The 23,769-nt window shown below is 39.9% G+C and overlaps 1 long non-coding RNA gene across 1 annotated transcript in view; it reads right to left on the bottom strand.

Moving 5' to 3' along the window:
- Positions 1-21,486, bottom strand: part of LOC131918439 (uncharacterized) — a 74,743-nt gene extending 53,257 nt beyond the window's left edge. The window contains exon 1 of the long non-coding RNA XR_009380976.1: positions 21,367-21,486. This is a non-coding gene — a long non-coding RNA (uncharacterized LOC131918439). The remainder of the gene's footprint in view (positions 1-21,366) is intronic.
- Between the last annotated feature and the right edge of the window lie 2,283 nt (positions 21,487-23,769).

Genomic DNA, 23,769 nt, shown 5'->3' with positions numbered 1-23,769 from the left:
TTTATTTTATTCTACTGTTTGCTTGTGTTTTCAGTTTGTGTTTTCATAGACATTCCTAAGCGTTTATTTGTATTTCTTTAAAGTCCTTAAAAAGATACATAATAACTATTTTGAAGTTCTTGTCTTGTATTTCAGCTATATTACATTCATCAGGGCCTATCGATTTTAGGTAGAGCCAGATCTTCTTGGCTATTAATGATTTTGTTTTTGTGCTTGTGTCTGGGCATCTAGTGTTGGGATGATTGGGGTGATTCTAAGTGTTGATATTTGATCTTGTCTTTGTTGGGTAGGTGTTCCATTCCATGGATTCTATGGCCTTGTTTGGAACTTAGGGAAATGTGGTAGCTGCAGGTTGCCTGGTAAGAAGTGCTTCTGCAGGTCAGTGGCAAAGAGGGATAGAGGTGAGCTAGGAGAAAAGGCTGAGTGCAATTCAGGAAAGAGCTAAGGGGGTTGCATGGTCCTGTTCATACCTAGAACTGCAGGACTCCCCAAGGAGCTGAAAGTATGTTGGAAAGAGGGATACTGCAAGTAGTTTGCATTAGAACACACAAATAAATATCTGGAGAGACAGGGATAAAAGGTCTAGGGGGACTTTGGATCTGAACCAAAAGTTGGAGTCTCCAGTGAATGAAATTGAAGTGGGAGGATAGACATCTTTAAGCATAATGGAGGAGAGAAAGGATGGTATATTCACCTACTTGAGTCATTACCTAGCTTGGCCACTGGGGTCCCAGGTAGAAAGTGTTGGTAGGTTTTGGGAACTGACACAAAGGAATGGGAGTAAGTTAGAAGAGGGGGTTAAGAGGGTCCATCAGGAAGGAGTCAAGCTGGATCTACACCAAGGTTTGGTAGAATCCCTCAGGAATGGAAGTAGGGTGAGAGAATAGATTCCTGCAAGCAGGCTGCTACAGGGCTGGGGATAAGGTTGGAAAGACTGCAATGGAGGACAAGAAGAAGGGTGAGAAACATCTACCTGAATCCCCCACAGTGTGATCAATGGGGTTTTCAGGTAGAGAATGTTTCTAGGTATCAGTGTCTGACACAAAGGGATGAGAGAAAGGAACAAAGATGGGTCTACAGAGGGCAGAGTACACAGGGAATTGAGGAAGGGCGAGAAAGAGGAAGGTGGGGGAGAGGGATGCCCTGAAAGCAGTCTGCTACAGGGCCAGGTAAGACAGGGGTTGGATTATTACTTTTATTGAAAGCTATCTGTTCCTAACTCATACCAATGTTAGTTTCAGTATATTGTAAAAGTTTACTAGGAAGTACTATGTCACAGAAGATTTACCAAGAAGATACCTTCTTTCAAGGAAAAAAAAATATGAATATTGGTTAAGAAGTGAATTGTCCCACAGCCAGACATTATGCAGAAAGTGAGAGATCCTGAAACACTCAGCCCTAAACAGAATGTCTTGACCAAATCCCTCCTTCTCAGGGTTCAGAGAACTCTGTGGAATAGGAGTTGAAAAGCATGTAAGAGCCAGAGGGGATGGAGGACACCAAGACAACAAGGCCTCTAAATCGACATGGTTGATGCACATTAAGAACTTACAGAGACTGAGGCAGCATGCATGGGGCCTGCACTGGTGGGCAAAAGATGGGGTCTTAGAGCTGAAAGGAGAAGTGAACACATGCCCCAATTTTTAAACCAGAAACAATCTTTAATTGATAACCATTTGAAAATGAAAATTTAGTTTCTTCCAATGGATTCTCATTGGAGAAACAAACTACTCTTAAGTGCAGGCTGCATGTCCAGCAGTAGATGGCCAACAGAAAATGAACTCAATAATATCTTTAGAGATTTCTTGCCTCATAATGTAATGTCAGGACTCTTCCTTCTTTTTATAATTTTATCTTGTTTTTATTTTATATTATTCATAGGATTCTTTACTTCTCTTATTTTACACTATAAGTCTTTTGTGTATGTATTATGGTTTCCAAGATAGTGTTGTTATGAGATTCCTGAGTATGCAAACAAGTGGGTCTCTGTTTCTTGTGCCTTCTCTTGAGTTCTTCTACTTCTCTTTGTCTGTTTTGTCCAATTCCAATGCGTTAGTTTTTGGTTTATCTTATTGTATTTCATTATATTATACTTTGTTATTATCTCATTGAAGCCTATTTGTTTTCTAAAGAGAGACAGAGAGGGTGTGGATCTGGATGGGAGAGAAGGCAGGGAAGAAATGAGAGAAAGAGGAAGGGGAGGCAATTCTCAGGATATATTATGTGAGAAAAAAATCTATTTTCAATAAAAAGGGAAATTTAGTGAATTGTAGGCGTGGTTCTTCCTGTGAGAACTTATAAAAGTGACTCCATCCAATAGACAATTCTCAACTGTTATTAGATGTTCCATATACTGTGCATTTCCATATATACTTTATTATTGCTATTCACTTGCTTTTATTTTTTAGCTTAATAGGTTTGCTTTTTGTTTGTTTATTTTTTTGAGACAGGTCCTTGAATACAAGCTTGCCTTGAACTTGCTATGTAGCTGAAATGATCCTCCTATCTCCATCTCCCAAATTCTGGAATTACAGTGTACATGACCACACATGAAGGATATTTTTAGATACCCGTTGATTGGTGTAATAAATGATTCCTTAGTTTTGTACTCATATTTATAGTAAATGAGATCATTCTACTGTAAGCATCAAAATGAAAATTAAAGGCCAGATCATTAATACAAGTGAAAGCTTTAGTGAGAAGAAGAACAGTGGTGAATGGTACATTATATGCCATGCCAAAACTCACTCATATTTAAAATTGAAGAATCCCTTACACACAAAATACACCCCCAGGGCACATCTCAACTACAGGCTAACAGTGTCCACGGTTCATTTCTGCATTTTTCTTTCACCATACTGATGGGTCTGCTTGAACACATCTGTGTTTTCTGAACTTTTAACTGGCCCCTGCCTTTACTATGAAGTTTTTCTGGACCTCCACAATCAGCAATCATTTCTCATTTTCTCTTCTGTTTGCAGATCTGTTTGCTTCCCCTGAGGTTAGTTGTTCTGTGTATCAACTCCAAGGCTTCTCTTCCATGACACTGGTTTGCTTCACACAATTGCTAATACTTGGATGATTTCCGTATTTTAAAACAAAGGGTTTCATTAATTAATAAGTACATTTGCAATGTACCATAGATTGAGTAGTTTAACAAGAAAAAGCTTATTTCTCCATAATTCTGGCGTATGGTCCAAAAATCAATGGAGATGTCAATAGAAGGAACAGTATCTGCTACCTTCTTGGTGTGTAGGTCGCCTATCTGTCCTGCATGGCACAGGAGCTTCTTCCATTGTGATTGCCTCCATGCTTTCTCTGATTCCAGCCATATTAGATTAAGGCCCAACTATGGCCTAATTTTAATCGGCTTATAACTACTCTATCTCCAAACATAGTCACATCTAGAGATATTAGACATTAGAACTTTAACATAGGAACTTGGGGGACAGAATCCAATCCACAATAATAAACGAGGGACAGAAGTATTTCCCCATGAGTTTGTTTGATTTTATACTGCAGGTCCCTCTTCCATAAAATGTCAACCTTGCATCCTTGCAAAATGAATGGGCCAGCAGCTGTCAACAACACAGCTGTCACTGCAGTTAGAGAGAAGACAAGAAAAGTTTTATTCTGGCCATTTGTTGCTGTATTTTATTATTTTTTACATTAGTTTAGCCTTATTTGGCTTACTCACTCCTGTTTATAGCTGATTTTCTTATATCCTTTTTATTCTTCTCTATCAACAGTGGATTTTTGAAATTTCTGGATGCTCTTTCTTCCATGTGATTCTATTACTTGTGTCAATAAAGTCTCCCATGCAGATACAGACAGATATCTAATTTTGGGTGTACTATTCTTTCTCAGGTTTCCCTTAGAAAGCAAATAACTTGTCCATCCTTTGTGTACATAAAACAGGAAATGACTATGCTGTTTTAAAGATCTTTATTTAATAACCTTCCTTAATGTTATGTTACCTAAATCTTGTCATCAACCTGTAATGACTTCACCTGGTCCCTCTGAGTCCAGCACTGAGAAAGCCAGATTTTATCTTTATAGCTGGCTTCTCTCTGTCATCCCCTTACTCTGCATCTCCCAAACTCCAGACACCTGTTTCTTCTCTTTACTATCTTTCTTGTCAGGTGAGCTGGGGAGGAGAAAGAGGAATACTTGTGTGTTCAGTTAGCTCCTTTGAGACAGAATCATGGACACTCACACCATATAGTTGAAGGCATTTGGGTAGATTTTATGGACCTCTATAGAAGAGGCAGAGTATGTTTCCTTGTATACAGAGAGTATCTCTTACACCTGCCTTTGAGTCACAATGTCTGTGACATAAAACTAAGTTCTGAAATCTAATCTGTCACCTCCTTTAGTATACCAGATTGCACTTGACTTTGATTGTTGCCTGTAGCTAGTGTTTTCCTGCCTGGCCCACAGTCAGGACAAATCTCTCTCACCCACCAGTCCCACAGCCACTCAGACCCAACCAAATAAACACAGAGACTTATATTGCTTACAAACTGTATGGCCGTGGCAGGCTTCTTGCTAACTGTTCTTACAGCTTAAATTAATCCATTTCCATAAATCTATACCTTGCCACATGGCTCGTGGCTTACCGGGATCTTCCCATGCGGCTTGTCATGGCGGTGGCTGGCAGTGTCTCTCTCTCAGCCTTCCACTTCCCAGAATTCTTCTCCTTGTCCCGCCTATACTTCCTGCCTAGCCAATGGCCAATCAGTGATTTATTTACTGACCAATCAGCAACACACTTGACATACAGACCATCCCATAGCAGTTGCCAGCTGATGTTGTGGGACATTTGTACACTGTGTGAAAATGTATTCCTGTAACTGGTACGACAAAAAGCTGAGTGGCCAATAGCTAGGCAGGAGTTATAGGCAGGACTTCCAGGCAGAGAGAGAAAGTAGGGAGAGATAATCAAGATGCACAGGAGACACCAAGACATGGAGGGAGTTGGACAAACAGAATGAAAGAAAGGTAAAAAGCCACATGATGAAATGTCAATTAATGGAAATGGGTTAATTTAAGTTATAAGAGCTAGTTAGGAACAAGCCTAAGCTATAGGCCAAGCCTTCATAATTAATAATAAGTCTCCATGTCATTATTTGAGAGCTGACTTGTAGGACAGAGAAAGACTCATTACAAGCTGGTGTTTTTAACCTCCTCACATTTCTAGTACATATACTCCCTTCCAACCAAGGTTTTAGATTCACTGGGTGAGCAACATATTTTGGCAGGAAGATAGGTCATCTTTATTTCTTGGAGTAACTTGACTCCTGTGACAGCCACGCACTGTTTAGCTTGTATTACAGAGGAGGACACCAACACTCACAAACATAAGGATCAGACTCAGAACTGGTGATGAGCTGGGGAAAATGTTTCCAACTCTCTGACTTAAAATATCTTAAATATGTGACTCACTAAGGCTCTGAAGAACTTCACTCATCTTAAGAAGCAACTCACTTAAAAGATCACACTGTACACAATAAGGTATACAATTTTATCTGTCAGTGACTACTTTACAAAAATATCCCCTCTAATGTTGTGGAATATTATTTTACAATGTGTTACATTTGTTTATGCTGTGGAACATTTGTTTAATGATACAAAGATGTGTTACATTCTTTTATGTTGCATTTATTTAACTCTGTGAAGCTGTGTTACTTTGCCTGTCTAAAACATCTGATTGGTCTAATAATAAGCTGAACGGCCAATAGTGAGGCAGGAGAAAGGATAGAAGGAGCTGGCAGGCAGAGAGAATAAATAGGAGGAGAAATCTGGGAAGAGAAGATCAATAAGTGAGAAAAGGAGAAGAGGACAACAGGGGCCAGCCACCCAGCTACACAGCAAGCCATAGAGTAATAGAAATTTTGGTAACTCCACACATTATTGGTCTTTTGGAATGTGGTAACTGCAAGCTACAAAATTCTTTTAAATAAAGTGACTACAGCTAACCTAAGAGGAGCATGGAGTTCCTTCTGAAATAGGTATGGCTTTCTAAAGGCGGAAGTGTACAGCTCAGGATGGTCAGGGAGAGAAGACACATCATACGGCACTCTGTATTTATATACACAGCAGTCCCTCAATAAGAGACTCTGAAACAAAGAATGCTTTTACAAGTGGAAAGGTAAAGAAAGGAAGTGAAGAACTAGAAAAGGAACAAAATGTAAAAGGAGAAAAACATAGTTTAAAAGTTTAAGAGATAATACTTAGGTGGAGAAATGTTTAAAATACCACAGCATGGGCTTGAAGGAGCTTCAATGCAACATCACCATCTTCTAGTGAAATAAATGAGGAAGAGAATAACAAGTTTATGCTGTGGAACATTTGTTTAATGATACAAAGATGTGTTACATTCTTTTATGTTGCATTTATTTAACTCTGTGAAGCTGTGTTACTTTGCCTGTCTAAAATATCTGATTGGTCTAATAATAAGCTGAACGGCCAATAGTGAGGCAGGAGAAAGGATAGAACAACCTCCACATCCCTAAGGGAGGCAAAAAGGAGGGAGTTTGGTCCACATGTCAGTACCCAGGCTGGACATATTAAACACATTCTCTCCCATAAGGACCAGGTAGAATGTAAAATACCACACAGCCATTGTGGATCTGCCTATCATAGCTCAGAAGGCAGATAGAGGGAGATTGACCAGAGAGCTGCAGATAACAGAAGGCGTGTGTCTATAAATATTAGCATAACATGTGTTCTCCATTTCTTCCAGTTATATTAAAAACAGCTGCTATCAAGGAACAAACATTCCATCCATTCTGGGACTGTGATTTTCAATTCCAGACTGCACCAATAAACATAGCATTTAAACATTGCTTTCAAAGCACTGAGCAAAATGTTTAAATCATAAGAGGATTTATTTTTCCCATTTTCTTCTCCTTCTGGTATCACCTCCGACCCCAGTTATGTTCCCTCAGGTCAAAGTTTAGAAATGTGAATTTGGTGGAGAGTCCTTCGCTGCCACAGCCCTCCAGTACCCTCCCTGGAGCCATGTAGATAGACCGGGTGGAAATATGCTTGCCATGACATGCTGTTAAATCAAACTGGCACTAGGGAGCTCTGATTTGTAGCATTTTCTGGTTTTCATAGTAGAGACCCAGCCCAGCATGGCTGATTTAAGGACAGCTGTGTTTAAAGATGGCTGGAGAAATTCCTGGAAATGTCACATTGAGCTGATGTGGGCAGACCCATAGCAACAAAGGCAGGGAAAATCTAATCTAATTCTCTGCCACAGCCAACAAATATTCTAAACCTCTGAGCAGTACTATATGAAAATAGTAAAAATAACTGATATCTGCAAGTAATCACTGATGGTGTATTTTGTATGGAAGTCTTTTAGAATAGTATTGTTGTTTCCCAAAGAATGAAAGGAAGCTGTTGTCATTATGCCCAGGAACCAATGTTTAGGAGCATATAAGTTCATATTAGAAGTTGCAGAAGCAAAATTCAAAGCCAGAGTCTAATGGTATACCTGCCTGGGCTCCAGAAGTTCTGACCACCTACAAATGCTCTATTAATGTTAGATAGATGGCTGAGTGGAGTGACTAGTTCAAACAGAATCTGTGTCAGCTTTATCTCTCTTGTCTAGAATGCTCAGCGTGTCACATGGTTTCATCAAAGCCTCAAGATTAAAGACAGGTTTTGTAATAAAATGCTCTTCGGCTGAAGTCCAGTTATAAAGCACTGGTGCTAGGCTGGGCAGACTACTCAGTCAGTAAAGTGGTTACCACATAAGTATGAGGACCTGAATACAACCTCCCAGAGCACACATTAAAAAAAAAAATAGACACAGCATTGTGTGCTTATAATCCCAGCACTGGGGAGATGGAGACAAGAGGAACCTGGGAGCTTGCTAGCCAGATGGTCTAACCAAATTAGTGGGCTCCAGATTCAGGGAGAGACTCTGTCTTAAAAAATAAAGTGGAATCAATTGTAGTGGCCCACATCTATAATCCCAGTACTCCAGAGACAAAGGCAGGGGGACCTCTGGGAGTTCCAGGCTAGCCTGATCTACGTAGTGAGCTCCAAGTCAACCAGGGCTATATGGTGAATCTTTGTCTCATAAATAAATAAAATGGAGAATGATTGAGCATTCACATCCAACATTCACACCCATACACATACACAGACATGTGGTATACACAGAAAAGTACACATACACACATATACACATACATACTCAAAGACGTTGCTACTACCTCCATTGAGATTAAGTTGACTTTTGTTGATTTAATTATGCACACTGATATGTGTGCACATGTGTGTTTGAGTGTGTGGGAGGTGTGCAAGTTTGTGAGTCTGTATGTGTGTATATGTGTGCGCATGTATGTGTGTATGGATGTGGGGGGGATGTGGGTGTAGGTGTGGGTGTGCATGTTTGTATGTGTGGAAGTAGGGGGATGTGTGTGTGTGTGTGTGTGTGTGTGTGTATACATGTGTGTGCATGCTTGTGTGTGTGGCAGTAGGGGTATGTGTGTGTGTGTGTACAAGGGTGTGGAGGTTAGAGAACAACTTGCTGAGATCAGCTGCCTCCTTCCACTAAGTGTGTCCTGGAAATCACACTCGGGCTGTCAGGCTTCACCTGTTGAGCCATCTGCCTTCACCTGTTGAGCCATCTGACCAGCCCAAGTTCAATTTCTTAAAAAGTAAGAATAAAGTTGGGCATGGCAGTGTACACCTTTATTCCCCTCCCTCAGGAAGCGCGAGCAGTTGGCCCTCTGTAAGTTTGAGCCTAGCCTGGTCTGCATTGCAAGTTCTAGGCAAACCTGGGCTATATAGTGAGACTCAGTTTCAAAGACATTAAATTAATTTAAAAAATAAGAAGAAATAAAAGACATGAGTCAATATTACCAGTTCTCAGGTGACCTGGGTCTGCTGTTACTTATGCTGGCATCTCATACACTCTGTAAAGTATAAAATTGTTTTAACTTTATTTCATTTTATATGCATGAATATTTTGTCTGCATGTATATATGTGCACCACATGTATACTTAGTGCATGCAGAGGCCAGAAGAGGGCATCAAATCTCCTAAAACGGGAATTACACACACTTGTGAGCTGTCATGTGGGTGCTGGGAACTGAGTTGGGACCCTCTGCAAGAGCAGCCAGTGCTCTTAACAACTGGTTTCCTACCCACTAAATGATTAAGTATCACCCTTCCAGACCTCAGGCCGTAACTAATCACCCTGACTGCCAGCTCTTTGGCCTATAAAATAAGCCCAGGAAAGCCACATCTGTAGCAAACTGTGGGCACAGCTGGAAAATCATTTTATAAAATCATGAAAACCTAGGAGGATTTTTAACTGAATAATAATCACCCTTCAAAAGACTCTCAGCAAGTGCCTTTAAAAATGGAGCATGTCAGGTTTTTAGCAGTGGTGTGTAATTGAGCATTTCTGTGCTTAGCTTCCATTATCAGTGTGCAAATTAAGCAATGGTCCTCCACTGTTAAGGCCTGTGACACACGTCAGACCAACGTATGCTAATGGTCATGTTGGCTAGGACATAGAACTCAGACCTAGATCTGAATCCATCAATATATTCTTTAATTCACCTATACATCTCACATATCAATAGAACACTTGTTTCTGTGATAAAACTTCCACAAATATACCAGTTTGAATTCCAGTGATATGCTGAGGAATAATTTCTTAATTAATCAGTGGACAATTTCTACATATACCTTTCTTTCAATATGTGGCACAGATTTTCCAAGTTTCTTTTTGAAAGGCTATTTTTGTATGCTTTCCTGAATTAGTCATGGTAATTTGCACACAGAAACCCCTTAGCAATATTGTCTGCATGACTTACTGACCTTTAGTTCAAATAAGACATCTGGAGGTAGGAGGGGGGCAGAAGTTCAGTTTTCATTACCACAAACTATCTTTGCGGCCAGTGGTGAATTACAGTGTCATCTTCAGATGCAAAGGATGGTCCATTATTCTGTAGCTTAGAACTCATGTCAGATAGAAGGATTCTAATTTAATATGTACTTCAATATTTCTTTTCTGTCCTCATAGATATATTAAAACAGTATTCTTCCCTTTCAAGTAATTTATAAAATTACACCTTTCAGAGATAACTATTCTCACACAATATATATATATATATATATATATATATATATATATATACCCTGTGTGTCATTTCAAACAGCTCAGAACTCTACCAGTTTCTACACTTAAGAACAATCTTGAACACATAATAATAAAGCTGTGTTTGATTAGAATGCTTTATTTATTTGTTCTTCCCATAAATTTTTGTCATAAAATGTCAGCAATTTTTTCAAATTCAAGCATTTACAAAAATAAAAATAAAAACCATTGTAAGTGGGCTTCTTTTACTTTTGCGAGTATTTTAGGAGGTATTTTGCCTCCCTAAAAAATGTCAAGCTGGAGTTTCCCATCCTTCAACTAAGTATCTAAGTCCAACGTCACACATTGCAAAGATCTTAAATTCCACTTATAGTCTCTATAAAAATCAGTCCCATATTCATGAAAACGTAACAACATAGGACTTGTTTTCCTATTCCGTGGCTCCCCTCGTCCAGGGAAGAATTGGCTGATGGGAAGGTGGTAGAAAAACCACTTTCCAGTCTAGAAGTATAACAGTTGTTATCAGGATGCTGCCTTTGCATCCATTCTTCCCTCATCCAGATCATCTTCCCTGCTGGCTGGAAGGCCTGTGGGAACCTCCTACAGCCCAGAAAGTTATTCTAAAAAAAAAAAAAATCTTCTCCTGCATTGCTCACCAGGCTCATATACCCAAATCACTATTCAAGGGGAAAGAGAGAGAGAGAGAGAGAGATGCTAAATCCACCTCATGTTACAAAGTTTCCTACATCTAATCTCAACACTGTTGCCAATAATAGTATTTTAATTTTATTAGCTTATGTTCATTTTACAGCACAATGACTAAAATTATGATGTTCCTCTGCATGCATATCACGCGAGTGACTTTTTTCACACACTCCCATTATTCTCTCCCACCCTTTCTTCTGTTCCAGGGAAGAGATTCCTTTCTCTTCCCTGGTAGTCCCCAACTTTGTTTTCAAGTCATTTTGTTAGTTGAGTCTGTATATGAGAAGAAAATACATGATATTTGCCTGGTTTATTTCATTGATAATTTCATTTTGCATAATGGCTCAATATTATTCCATTGAGCGTATATCATACATTTTCCTTTTCCATCCATCTACTGCTGGACATCTGGAATGATTCTGTCCCTTGACTACTGGGAATTGTGCTATATCAATTTGGCCATGGCGTGATGGCCATGGTAGAGCCTTGTAATATTTCAACTCTGGGGTCTAATTTTCAGATACATCCCCACTCTCTGACATGGCTACACCAGATCAAGATTCATAGCCACAGGTCTCACCATGTCCCCAGGCAACTGAAGATCTAGGCATGCAATTTGTATACTCTGTATGTTTCCCCTCCTTCTCTTTCAAACATCTAGATCAATACCAGCTCTCAGTTTTATTGTGATAAGTAACTTCTTCAAACTGTACAAATATTGTTTTCATTTGCTCTAAATAAAAGAGATTAGGCAATTCCAAGAGTGGGAATAGAGGGTGATAGCAAACAAAAGTATACTTTCATGGTTAAAAAAATAGAATAAATGCTGGTTCAAAAATGTTAATGAGTAAAAATTACCTAACTTTATATGGAATTTACGGTTATCAAGTAAGGCCATACAGAATTGTAGCTCACACAACAATGACAGCCATCTGATACATCTTCATCAGGCATAGCTGGCCATTGCATCATTGTTCATGTTAACAACGATAGACATAAGTCCTATATTAGCCATTTTACAGGAGGATAAGCTGATACTCAAGCAAGTTAAATAACTGGCCATCCTTATAGACATTAAGTGTCATCACTGAGATTAGAACCCAAGCTGATCAAACGCAAGCCCCTGTTCATAAGGTTTCATTAATTTAGTTCATTGGCATGGAGGTTTGAGCTAAGAAATAACAAATAAATTCTGACTATGTCATAGATATGTCAGGAATCATTTTTTGTTGAGTTTGAAATGTGACCCTTATCCAAAATGACAGACCAGAGAGTTTTCTCTTCAGATGATCATACACCGTGAAACAGCACTACACAAACAGGAACCATGTAGCATGAAGAAAAGGTCACGGGGAGGAATAAACATGCTCTCAGATGATGAAAGTCAAGTACAAAAAGGAAGTGAGTGGGAGCTGGAAGCTAACACCCAAGATTTATGTTTATTAAACCTAGTAAACCCACCAGAAAAAACAAACAGCCTCTTGTAAATTACCAGTGTATGTGAGACAATTCAACAGCCAAGAGCTCAGATAAGGGCCTTTGAAAACAGCGTTGCCTTCAAATGAAGGCAGATGAAATAGCACTGTACCCCAAAATGTTTAGGCAAGTATGATTCAATCAGTGATAGAGAAACAAGGAATATGAATTCATCCCAAAGCAACCAAGAAGTAATGAGACAGAGTTTTTCACTCTATTGACTCCATTGAGAGTACCACAAAAGTGTAATTCATTTTTTTCATTCATTTAAAAAAAATAGCGAATGCTAACTGAATGCCAGGTACTGTAATGACCACAGGGAAAGCTGGAATAATTTTTTTAAAAAGCCCCTGACATCTTTTAACTTGTATTCCAGTGAGGGAAAAAAATCTCTTTCATATTTACGAACAAGGAAAACTAGGTGTGAATACACTCAGAAACTGGAAAGTGGGTGACAGAGCTAGGATGGGAACAGAGGCACAGCCCTCTCTTGATACAGGCAGCTTCAGAAGGGGGCAGTTGGTGAACTAGGAGGCAAATTGGCAGAGAGATGTCCAGTAAAATCTGAACATGGAGAGAGTCGTCATTTGGAGGTCACTGGTGATCTTCACTGTAGTTCATGAGAGGAACCAAAAGAGAAAAACAAAATGACTAAAGGGATAATGTGAGGTAAGAGTATGGAGACACTGAGCATACATGGCTACTGAAATGATTCCAGAAGTTTCTATCACTGTAGATTATGGGGTGTGATGTGCATTCTGTAGAACTGAGTCCCATGGTGGCCCTGACAGTGTATGTGTTCAGATTCCATTAGATTCAGGGGTGCTGTGGTAGAAGACCAGAGTTCTTCTGTACAGATTAATGGGAAGGGAATGACATGGAAGGGATGTGAGAAGGAATGAGACAGTGGCTAGAGATAAGAAGAGCAACATGGCAAGGAGCATGTGGAAGGGGCCATTTAACAGCAGGAGGCCTACTTAAGATACGTGTGAAATATCCCCATGGTTTTGTGTTTTCCTTCAGCCTCGTCCAATGTTCACTGGTGTTGATGCTGAATTCTGAGGCTGTCAACATGGTATACAGATGGATATGCTAGCAGTTGTCACCATCACTGGCCATGGTAGAGCCTTGTAATCGAGAATGTAAAGAGATTGAAAAGGCTGTGGTACTTCAACCCCATAATTTCCAAGGACTTGCAACAAGCCCAGTGTGAAGAGACCTTTGAATAGGACAGCCATGCTCCCAGTTGACTGGAGACAATCCTATTCTGTACATATTGTCCTCAACTACTAATAGCACCAGATTTCACACTCACAACTGTCTCTTCAGACCAGTTAGTTGGGCGGTCTTAGTAAGAAGGAGCAGAGCCCACACCAGGCATATGTAAAATAAAGTTGGGATACAATGGGCAATGGGAAAAAACCTAGTATTTCTTAAATTTCTATGACAAAACAATGACCTTCACATTTAATATCCAGTTAAATTTAATTTAGTCTTTAAAAAGCTCTATGGAAACATTTGCCCTGGCTTTATAAATGAAGATACAGAAGGCTAGTGCAATACCTTGTCCAAGTCATAAACCTAGTAATCAAGAGATTTGTAATTTCAACTCAGGCCTGACAGATTACAGTGAAAAACAGCAAATTAGTAAGTATTATATAGTTTGGACCTAAGAAAGACAAGTTTGTGCATAACATACAAATTTATTTGTTCTTTTTCATTTTAAAAATATTTTCCTATTTTGTTTCACCCATATTAAATTTAGTTGTTGAGACATATTTTAAATGAAGTCCTTTCAACTTGCCTTGGAAACTAAAATAGGCCACAGCCCTCCACAGATCCATTATTTGATCATTATAAATGAAAAGTTGTAGAAGCTTTGAACTAGAAAATTCATAGAAACCGCTTAGCTTCATTCTGCAAGTTTGTGGTGGTAATGAGAAGCTTCAAGGTTGAAGAAAAATCTCAACTGTCTGTACCAGAGCCAACTAGCTTTCAAGCTCTGTAGAATATACATGAAGTCAAGTCCCAATAAAAATCCAAAGAAAGGAAAAGGGATGGACAGGAGGGGAAGGCAGGACATGGCAGGAAGTTTGCTATGAACCAAATTAACTTTCAATCAGACAAGAATTTGATCAACACACCTTTTGATCTAAAACTATTTGAATGGGAATTTTTGTTGTGAGAAAGTTTGACTTCTGCCTTCCAGGCAGCATCTAATTTTGTGAATGCAGACAGATCAGGTACAGCACCTTCAATGCTAACAGTGCTCTTACAGAGGACCCACCAAGCATCAGCTTAGGCAGCAGACACTGGAAGCCCTTCCCTGGGCCTGGGCCTGAGCCTGAATGAGATGCCCACCTCAGTGATTCTGCGTGTTGTTTACATCTCTTTGGACCAGAATAGGAACCTCACGCTACATTGATCTACAATGGATCAGGTAAGTTCCACCTACCTGAATCGTGGTGATTATCCAGACCTATCAAAATACCTTCCTCTGGAACATCAGCGTGAAATACAGAAAAACCCCAATTCATAGCATGGTATTGATTTTTATAAAAGAACAAAAATCAAGTATACATGAAAGACAGGAAGCTGGAAGGAGTCAAATTGTGAGTAGACAGAAACTTCCCAGTAAGCAAAATGTTCAGTGTTGTGCAAAATGATGGCAGTTTAGCAGAAGTAGTAAAAATCAGAGAAAACCCAGCTGAGAAGGAGAGAGTAAAGGTTTATGAAAGCCTCTTTGCCCAGAACAGCCTCAAATCCTGAATGACTCTTCTTTCTAGAATGTCCCATTAATAGTGGCTCCAGCATGGTTCCTGTTGCTGTTGTGTGCCTTGGCTATTCTTGCTCTGAGCCCCATCCCCTTTCTTGCTACATGGGTAATCTCATAATACACCTCCATTATTTGAGCTAGCCTGATGTCTCACAACCAAATACCCTAAATGCACCCACTGTGTTTCTGGATGACTTCCACTTTTCCAGCAACAATTAGCAATCACAAATACATCAGAGACTTATGCTCTGTGGGGATGGAGAGCACAGAGATGGTGAGAAGCAGGGGGAGAAGGAAAGATGTGATGGGAAGGAACACAAATGATGAGTTTGGGGGTTTTGATTTGCACACTAGTGTATGTTGCAGATTTGTGGGATTCTGTTGTGTCATCTCATTAGCTGACTAATTTCCCAGCTGGTAAGCCCTCAAACATAGGTACAAGTTGCCTTAACTTGAGAGAGTTGCTGAGAATTTAAGTGGGGTTTTATTTAGAAAGGGGGTTCCTAGATTATAGTTCTGATAATTAATAATGCATAAAGGATCTTCCTCATTTCCTTCAGCCCCGGAGGTTTTCTTAACTCTCCAGCTTATGTAAATCATGGATGGTTTTATCAGTATATTTCCACGGTCATCAGGTATGCTATTCTTTACAGATTTATTCTTCACAGACCAGCAGTAAACTGACTAACAGTTCTACTTTTCTGTACAATAAAAAAAATATTTGTGGGCTGGAGAGATGATTCAGCAGTTAATAGCACTTGTTGTTCTTGCAGAAGACCAGGGTTTGGTTCTCACCACCCACATGGCCAGTTACTGTTGCCTGTAACTTTAACTCCAGGGGAACCAACATCCTCTTCTGGTTTGCATGAGCACCTGCACTCAGGTGCACACACTAAACACACACACACACACACACACACACACACACACACACACACACAGAGTGGGGAGGAAACACAGTTAAGACTAAAATAAATCTTTAAAGAATCAAAAAGAGCCGGGCAGTGGTGGCACACGCCTTTAATCCCAGCACTCAGGAGGCAGAGCCAGGGGGATCTCTATGAGTTCGAGGCCAGCCTGGTCTCCAAAGTGAGTTCCAGGAAAGGCGCAAAGCTACAGAGAAACCCTGTCTTGAAAAACCAAAAAAAAAAAAAAAAAAAAAAAGAATCAAAAAGAAACAAGATAACCTATGAAGCATAATAATGACTATACTGATAAGATTTCCATAGTAGCGCAATAGTGGTACATTTGTCTTGGGGGTAACAAAAATCTATCTAACTGGACTTAAGGCAACTCAGCTACCTGCACCTAAGGCTCTGGGAAAATCATGGGAAAGAAGACAAAAAGATTGTAAGAGCCAGAAGACCAGGGCATCTGGAAGTGAGATATTGTCTTCTACATATGACAGAGGAGCTAAATCCATGAACTCTCAATAACATGGTTATATAAACAAGACCCACATAATGATACCACCAACTGACATGCCAGTGTGGACAGAAACAATGCCACATGGTCCCATCCTTACACAAGGAGCTGTAAGCAATCAATGACTGCTGAGAAAGGGACAATCAGTCTTCTTCAGGGATGAGCTCCCACCTAAGCTGTCCAATCCTAAGTGGTCAGCCATGGACACACATACATAGGAACAAAGTATATGTGTGTGTGTGTGTGTGTGTGTGTGTGTGTGTGTGTGTGTGTGTGTATTCACGTGACAATAATTTTAAATGCCATTAATTTGGAGGGGGACATGGGAGGATTTAAAGGGGTGGCAGGAGTGATATGGATGCAATGTTTATGTATGCTCTCAAGAAGAGTAAAATTATTAAATGAAGTAATAAAACAAAATATAAAGGGCCACACTACGTTATATACACGTACAAAATCATCAAAGAACAAAAAATAAAAGTTTTAAAACCATTTTTCCTTTGGACTCATATGTAAACTCTGCAAATCTTTCTCTGCCTTCTTTGGTTTAGTTGTCTTTCCTTTCTCCTTCCCTTCCTCTTATTGAGTAGGGTATGTTGGATAGGTGGGGAGCAAGAGAGTGATCAACTGAATCCTTTTTACTGGTCAATCTTAATAATTCCCTCCACCATGGTGGAGGTCAACCTGTCAGATGATTGACAGCACCTGAGATACATTCCCCACCAGCAAAAGGAACTGAGGGGAATCTGGAAAAAAAGCAAGGTCCTAAGACACTGCCCAGGAGTCCCAAGTCCATGATGGGGCAGTAATGGAACCAGAGTCCCAGGTTGCTGCAGGTTCTGGGTCAGCCAGTCTGCAAATAAAACTTGTGGCTGCTTCCCTTCTAGTTGGAGGTATGTGACATCCAGGACAATACCACCTACCATCCAGGATTCCTTCTGAATTGCCTAGAGAAATGGGGAAGTCACCAACTGTGAAGGGTATTCTTGGCTGTCAACTTGACTGCATCTGGAATTAACTAAAAACCCAAGCAGCTGGGCAGATCACTTGTCCTCATTCTCACTGGCAAATCCATATATCCTGCTGCTGAGGCATTCCTTCAGTGACATCAGAGCCTGATCATTTGGGATTCTGATTTATACTGATGACCACTTGAGACATCCAGCCTCATGGATTGAACAACTATTGGATTCTTGGGCTTTCCACCAGGGGATAGACATTGTTGGACTAGCTGGGTCATAGCCTGTACAACACTCTAATGGATCCCTTTTGTGTATCTAGACTCATTCTATCCATCCTGTTCCTCTAGAGAACCCTGGCAAATACACCACCACACATTGTCATTGTGGATCTCAGGTCTGTGCGGTGGGAAACTTCACCTCTACCAGGAAGAAAGGAGGAAGCTGAACTCAGCCTATTATTAAAAATCCACTTCGGTGAAAACATGTCATTAATCCATTAAAGAACCCTAGGGTCCTAATCACCTCCTAAAAATCCTACCTGCCAACACAGTTGCACTGGGATTCAGTTTCCAACACATGAGCTCTCAGTAGCACATTCAAACCATAGCACACTATAAACAACTGCTTCATAAAGACTGTACAATTATTTCTCTTTACCAGCTAATTCCTCTGAAATGCTCCCTCTGTGTATTATATTGTAACTTTAAATCTCTCAACTTTAATTCAGCTCGCATCCCACTTACGAAGACAAAGAACATTACTCCAACCTCAGCCTCTTTTAAATTCGTTCTTTCCATTCCCTGGGTTCTGGGAAGCTAGTACAGTCAGAGCTACCTTAGACATGGAGCAAGGTGCATCCCCTCATCCCCATTCTTACTTCCACCACCAACTCATCTAAATATTTTAAATTTCCAACATTTTAATATCAATTGAAATGAATGAGACTCAAATGATTCTATCACCAACATTTATGTTAACAAGTATGCAATCCAATTTACATAAATAAGCATGCATTCTTCAGATGGGAATACTAATAATTTGACTAAAGGGGATACCTCAAATGAGACCTTTTAGAATAATAGACCTTAACTCTGAAACTATGTGTCACATTCACACCTGTATGGAATTATCCAAGCTTATTAGGCACTTGTTGGGTCATAGAGTCTCTGAAATTTTGGAGCCTAGAAAATTATAATCGTCAGAGATACTTCTGATTGTACACCATTAATACTTTTTAAACTTACATTTCTCAAGCCAGAGAATGTTTTCTTGCTTTTCAAAAATCAAACATTAGTCTCAGAAGACTTTCAACAATGAATAAGATCTGTTTTAAAATGTGAATACTTAGACTGCTAATCTATGCATGGAATGTCTTTACCAACAATAAATCAGGTCTATGGGATCTGTGCAATACACAAAATAAATAATTCAGTGCCCTCATATTCAGATTGCAGGGAAGTATAATACGGTCTTGGGGTTTAATTAAAACAAGCTCCCAAATATGAATTATAATTCCTACATTTTTAAACAAGTCAATGAGCATCAGCCAACAAACTAAGGGATTCGAGTTCAAGTTTGTGTCAACCCCTTTGAAAGGTGTCAAAAACTAACTCCAATAACATATTCCTCCTGAGCTAGAATGCCAATCTTCCCTTTCAACCTATGTAATTATATTACATTTCTCCTGATCTACACCAATCATACTGTCAAAAAAAAACCTACCTTGGGGCTCTTTCTGGTGGCTGTCTATGTGTTGAGGTGATTCTAGTTTGGGCATATTGTTATTTTCCATATCCAAAATATTCAGTGAGGTTTATTATGTTGGAAACATTTTTCCTTCCAGCATTCTTGTTTTGCTTGTTTTTAATTCTGGTTGTAGATACTACCAGGGAATTTTACTGTTAAAGGCTCAGTCGGTGCTCTCATATTCTATTCCTAATGTGAGCTCTTGCCTTGGTGCTGTAGCTGGCCATTCCATAGTGAAAATGAGAAAAAGGTTTGCAAAGACAAGAAAGAATGTGTTTAAGTTTGTGTGTAAGGGAATATAATTCTACACAAATTTGAATTTTGAACTAGTAGAACTAAGCACTCCAAAATGTGTTAAAGGGCTTGTCACTCTTGGCATGACTCACACCTCCAAATGGTTCCTGGGACATAAAAGTCCCCTGTTGATCCCACGCCATTGCCCATTTGATTGGCTCAGGAGTAGACACCTCATTCCAGCTGGGCTAAGTGAAGGCTTTCTGGGATATTGCTGGACTGAAAATGAAAAATTAGGTCAGTCCTTTGTGCTAATGGAAGATAAGATGTGGGAAAAAAAAATACTAACATTGGTGGCTTTATTCAGCTCTCTGTCAGAAAACTAGAAAAGACCATGCTGACACACAGAACACCCAGAGATAAGACAGGTTCTATCCAGAGGCATCAAAGACCCTGGTCACAGCTACTGAGAACCAGCTGCTTCCAGAAGTTTGAACATTCGATTTTCCATGGATTTTAAGAGACTAAATTGGAGCTTTATTATGGTCGGTAACAACTCAGAGAGTCTTCACAGATATTTAAGATTATTGTCCTAAAGAAGAAGGGGCTGAGGAAATGGCTCAGGTGGTGAGAACGTTTGTTCTGCAAGTGTGAGGACATGAGTTCAAATCCCAAAGACCCACAGAAAAGCCAGGCATGCCTGCATATATTTGTAATCCTGGCCTTGAGGGAAAGATAAAGAGGGACCCATTGGCCAGCTGGCCTAACAACACGGAGCTTCAGGTCCAGTGAGAGACCATGTACAAAGATAATAAGGTGGAAGCCAGGAAGAGCAATGGAGGAAGGTACCCTGTTCTTGGCCTCTGCAAGTACAATCTCAGATAAGCACACCTGCACTCTCATGTGCATCCAACACACACACACACACACACACACTTGCAATAATATACTTGGCAACCTAGTTCCTTCACTGTGCATACTTGCCCCTCTCCAAACAATGCACTGAGCAGCCTTAGGACCCCTATATTCCCTGTCTGCAATGGGATACACACATTCCCATCCTTGAACAAAAGAATGAGTTTCTCTGCCCATGGCCATCATCAACTTTAGATGCTGTCTATTCATATTCCTAATATAACTGGCTATGAAGAATAAGACCTGAACTGGTTTGGGGTCTATGTGCAGTAAGGCAAAACTATGTCTACTAGTAACCTTTAAGGAAAATTCTCTATTTAGCATCTTATGTCTATGCATAATAAGATATGCATGTAACTAAAATCAGAATCGTTGTGGGGAGAGACACTCGCAGCAATTTCTATTCGGCCATCTTAAATAGGAATCCTAGAGTTGGCTTTAAGTGTCCTGACTTTACACACACACAAAAGTAAGATAAAGGGGTCATAGTGGCATTGAATATGATTTTGTACAGTGTACATGTAGCATGATCATGACAGAAATCATTCCATGGTCCACCTTAAACATACCCAAATTTTATCTGCCAGTCATCCCACAGTGAAGCTGGGAGCAAACCAAGAACCAGGCCTTCTAAAAACCAAAACACTGTTCTTGTCAAGAAATGACCTAAGAGGACTGTGACTTAAAACCAAGTCAGGATGCTTACAAGAGAGAAGCTCCAGGATCTATGTGGTAATGTGCAGGGGTATCCAAACCATCCCGAACTCTCTGCCATGAGAGCAATTTCCACCTACTTGTTCTGGCTCAAAATCTAATATGGTTTTATACCAGGAAGGCTTCTCTGATCTTAGTGAAAAGTAATACAACGCACCATAAATTGGATCCTAGACCTTCAGGCAGTATAATTCTACATAAATGTTAGTGTATTAGTCACTTCACTTGTTGCTATGACAAAATGCCTGACGAGGGCGACTGTAGGAAGGGTGTATTTGACTCACAGTTTGAGGCTACAGTAGGGAAACCATGGTGGCAGCAGCTTTGAGGCAGCTGGTGGCAGTCCAACTCCAGTCTGGAAGCAGAAAGAGAAACTCCACTTTCTTCTTTCCACAGAGCCTGGGAGCCCTACCCACGGAACAGAGAGAGCTATCCGTACATTTTCATAGGCCTTCCCATCTTAACTACCTCAGTCTACACAAACCCTCACAGACATACTCACAGATTTGTTTCATGGGTAATTCTCAGTCTGGCCAAGCTGACAACAAAAATCAATCATCACAACTCTACCTCTTGTCACTTTGACATACAAACATAACACTTTCAAGCTATAACTTTTCACTTTTTTTTTTTTTTTGGCTTTTCAGAGATGGGGTTTCTCTGTGTAACAGCCCTGGCTACCCTGGAACTCACTTTGTAGACCAGGCTGGCTCGAACTCACAGAGATCCGCCTGCCTCTGCCTCCCAACGGCTGGGATTAAAGGGATGCGGTACCACTGCCTGGCTTATAACCTTCTACCTAATGTCTCCACAGGCTCAGGACCATCTCATCCTCCAAAATGAATTCAACTCAACTTCAAAAGCAGTCAGATCAGCTGTTCAAATATTGTTCAACAGTGAAAGAATAGAAAGTTCTGAGACACCAGCAATTTTTTTTAATTTTGGAGTCCAATAGAATCAAAAAGCAGCATAGCACAATGTCAACACACAATAGCACATAGCTGGGATTTTCTTTGAGTTGACAACTAACTCCCAAATAAAGACACAGAGACTTATTATTAACTATGAATGCTAGGGCTTAGCTTAGGCTTGTCCCATTAGCTCTTTTAACTTAATTTAACCTGTTTCTATTTATCTACATTTTGCCTCTGGGCTTTTTTACCTTTCTTTATTCTATATATTTTTCTTTACTTCTTACTCTGTGGCTGGCTGTGTGGCTGGGTGGCTGTGTGGCTGTGTGGCTGGGTGGCTGTCTCCTGGTGTTCTCCTCTCCTTCTCCTTTTCTTGCTCCTCCTCCTTCTCTCCAGCCTAGATTTCTCCTCCTATTTATTCTCTCTGAATATCAGCCCCACCTACCCTTTCTCCTGCCTAGCTATTGGCTGTTCAGATGTTTATTAGACCAATCAGGTGTTTAAGGTAGGCAAAGTAACACAGCTTTATAGAGTTAAACAAATGCAACATACAGGAATGCAACACACCTTTGCATCATTAAACAAGTATTCCACAGCATAAATGAATGTAACACATCTTAAGCTAGTATTCGACAACACAACCAGCTCCCAAATACACAGAGACTTATCATGAATTATGAATGCTCAGCCTTAGCTTAGGCTTGTCCCACTAACTCTTTTAACTTTAACCTGTTTCTACTCACCTACATTTTGCCTTGGGACTTTTTAATATTATTTCATTCTATATGTCCTACTTTGCTGCTTCCTCCATGTCTGGCTGGCTGTCCCCTGGCATCTCCCTGTCATCTTTTTTTCTTTCTCTCCCAAGCCTAAATTACTACTCCTCCTAATTATTCTCCCTGCCTAGAAGTACAGTCTATAACTCCTCCCTCACTATTGGCCATTCAGATTTTTATCAGACCAATCAGGTGCCTTAGGCAGGTAAGGTAAAACAGCAACACATTTTTATATAATTAAACAAATCCAACACATCTTTACATAGTTAAACAAATATTATACGAAAAGAATGGGGACATAGCAAAGAATGACTGAACAAAAGATAAAATGAAACCCAGAAGAGCAAACACCAACTCCTGCAGCTCCATGTCAGGCATCTAGGGTTTCTGACAAAATCAACTGGATTTCAAAGGACTTGGAACTATTTTCCTCAAGTTTTTTTGCCTGCAACACACATAGTCTCTCTCTTGAGATGGCTCTTCTAAACACATACTACTTCCCTTGATAATGTCTTATTGTCCTTGCATCTTCAATAATCTGGGATCTCCACTGAAACCTAAGGTCCAACTTCACAGCTCTACATAATAATTTCTCAAAGAGTCCTTGCAGAGAATCTGACCCTTGCACACAGTGCTTACATTTAATGGCATTCTGGAACCCTGTCACAATTGACCATGACCTCTTTATCTTGTATCTATCATGACTCTAAAACTTGTACCACATGAACCATGCTGCCAAGTTCTACAGTCAACTCAAGATGTAGCTTGGACTCCCATTAAGCCATGACTGTATCAGCCTTTGCATGCCTTCTAGGCTTAGCTGGAACAATCCTTAGGTAGTCATTTTCAAGGAAGAAACCCCTCAGTGGTATATCATTTCAGGCCCTGTTCTTTGAAATAAATTTAGAATTTGACAAGACCTCAATATGTGAAATTTGTCTACTTGGTATCTTTCTTATGGTCCCAGTACAGAACAGAAGATGTCATTTTAAATGTACAA

The sequence above is a fragment of the Peromyscus eremicus genome, chromosome 8b, assembly GCF_949786415.1.
Source record: "Peromyscus eremicus chromosome 8b, PerEre_H2_v1, whole genome shotgun sequence".
Taxonomy (NCBI): domain Eukaryota; kingdom Metazoa; phylum Chordata; class Mammalia; order Rodentia; family Cricetidae; genus Peromyscus; species Peromyscus eremicus.
This window is presented reverse-complemented; position numbering and strand designations above follow the sequence as displayed.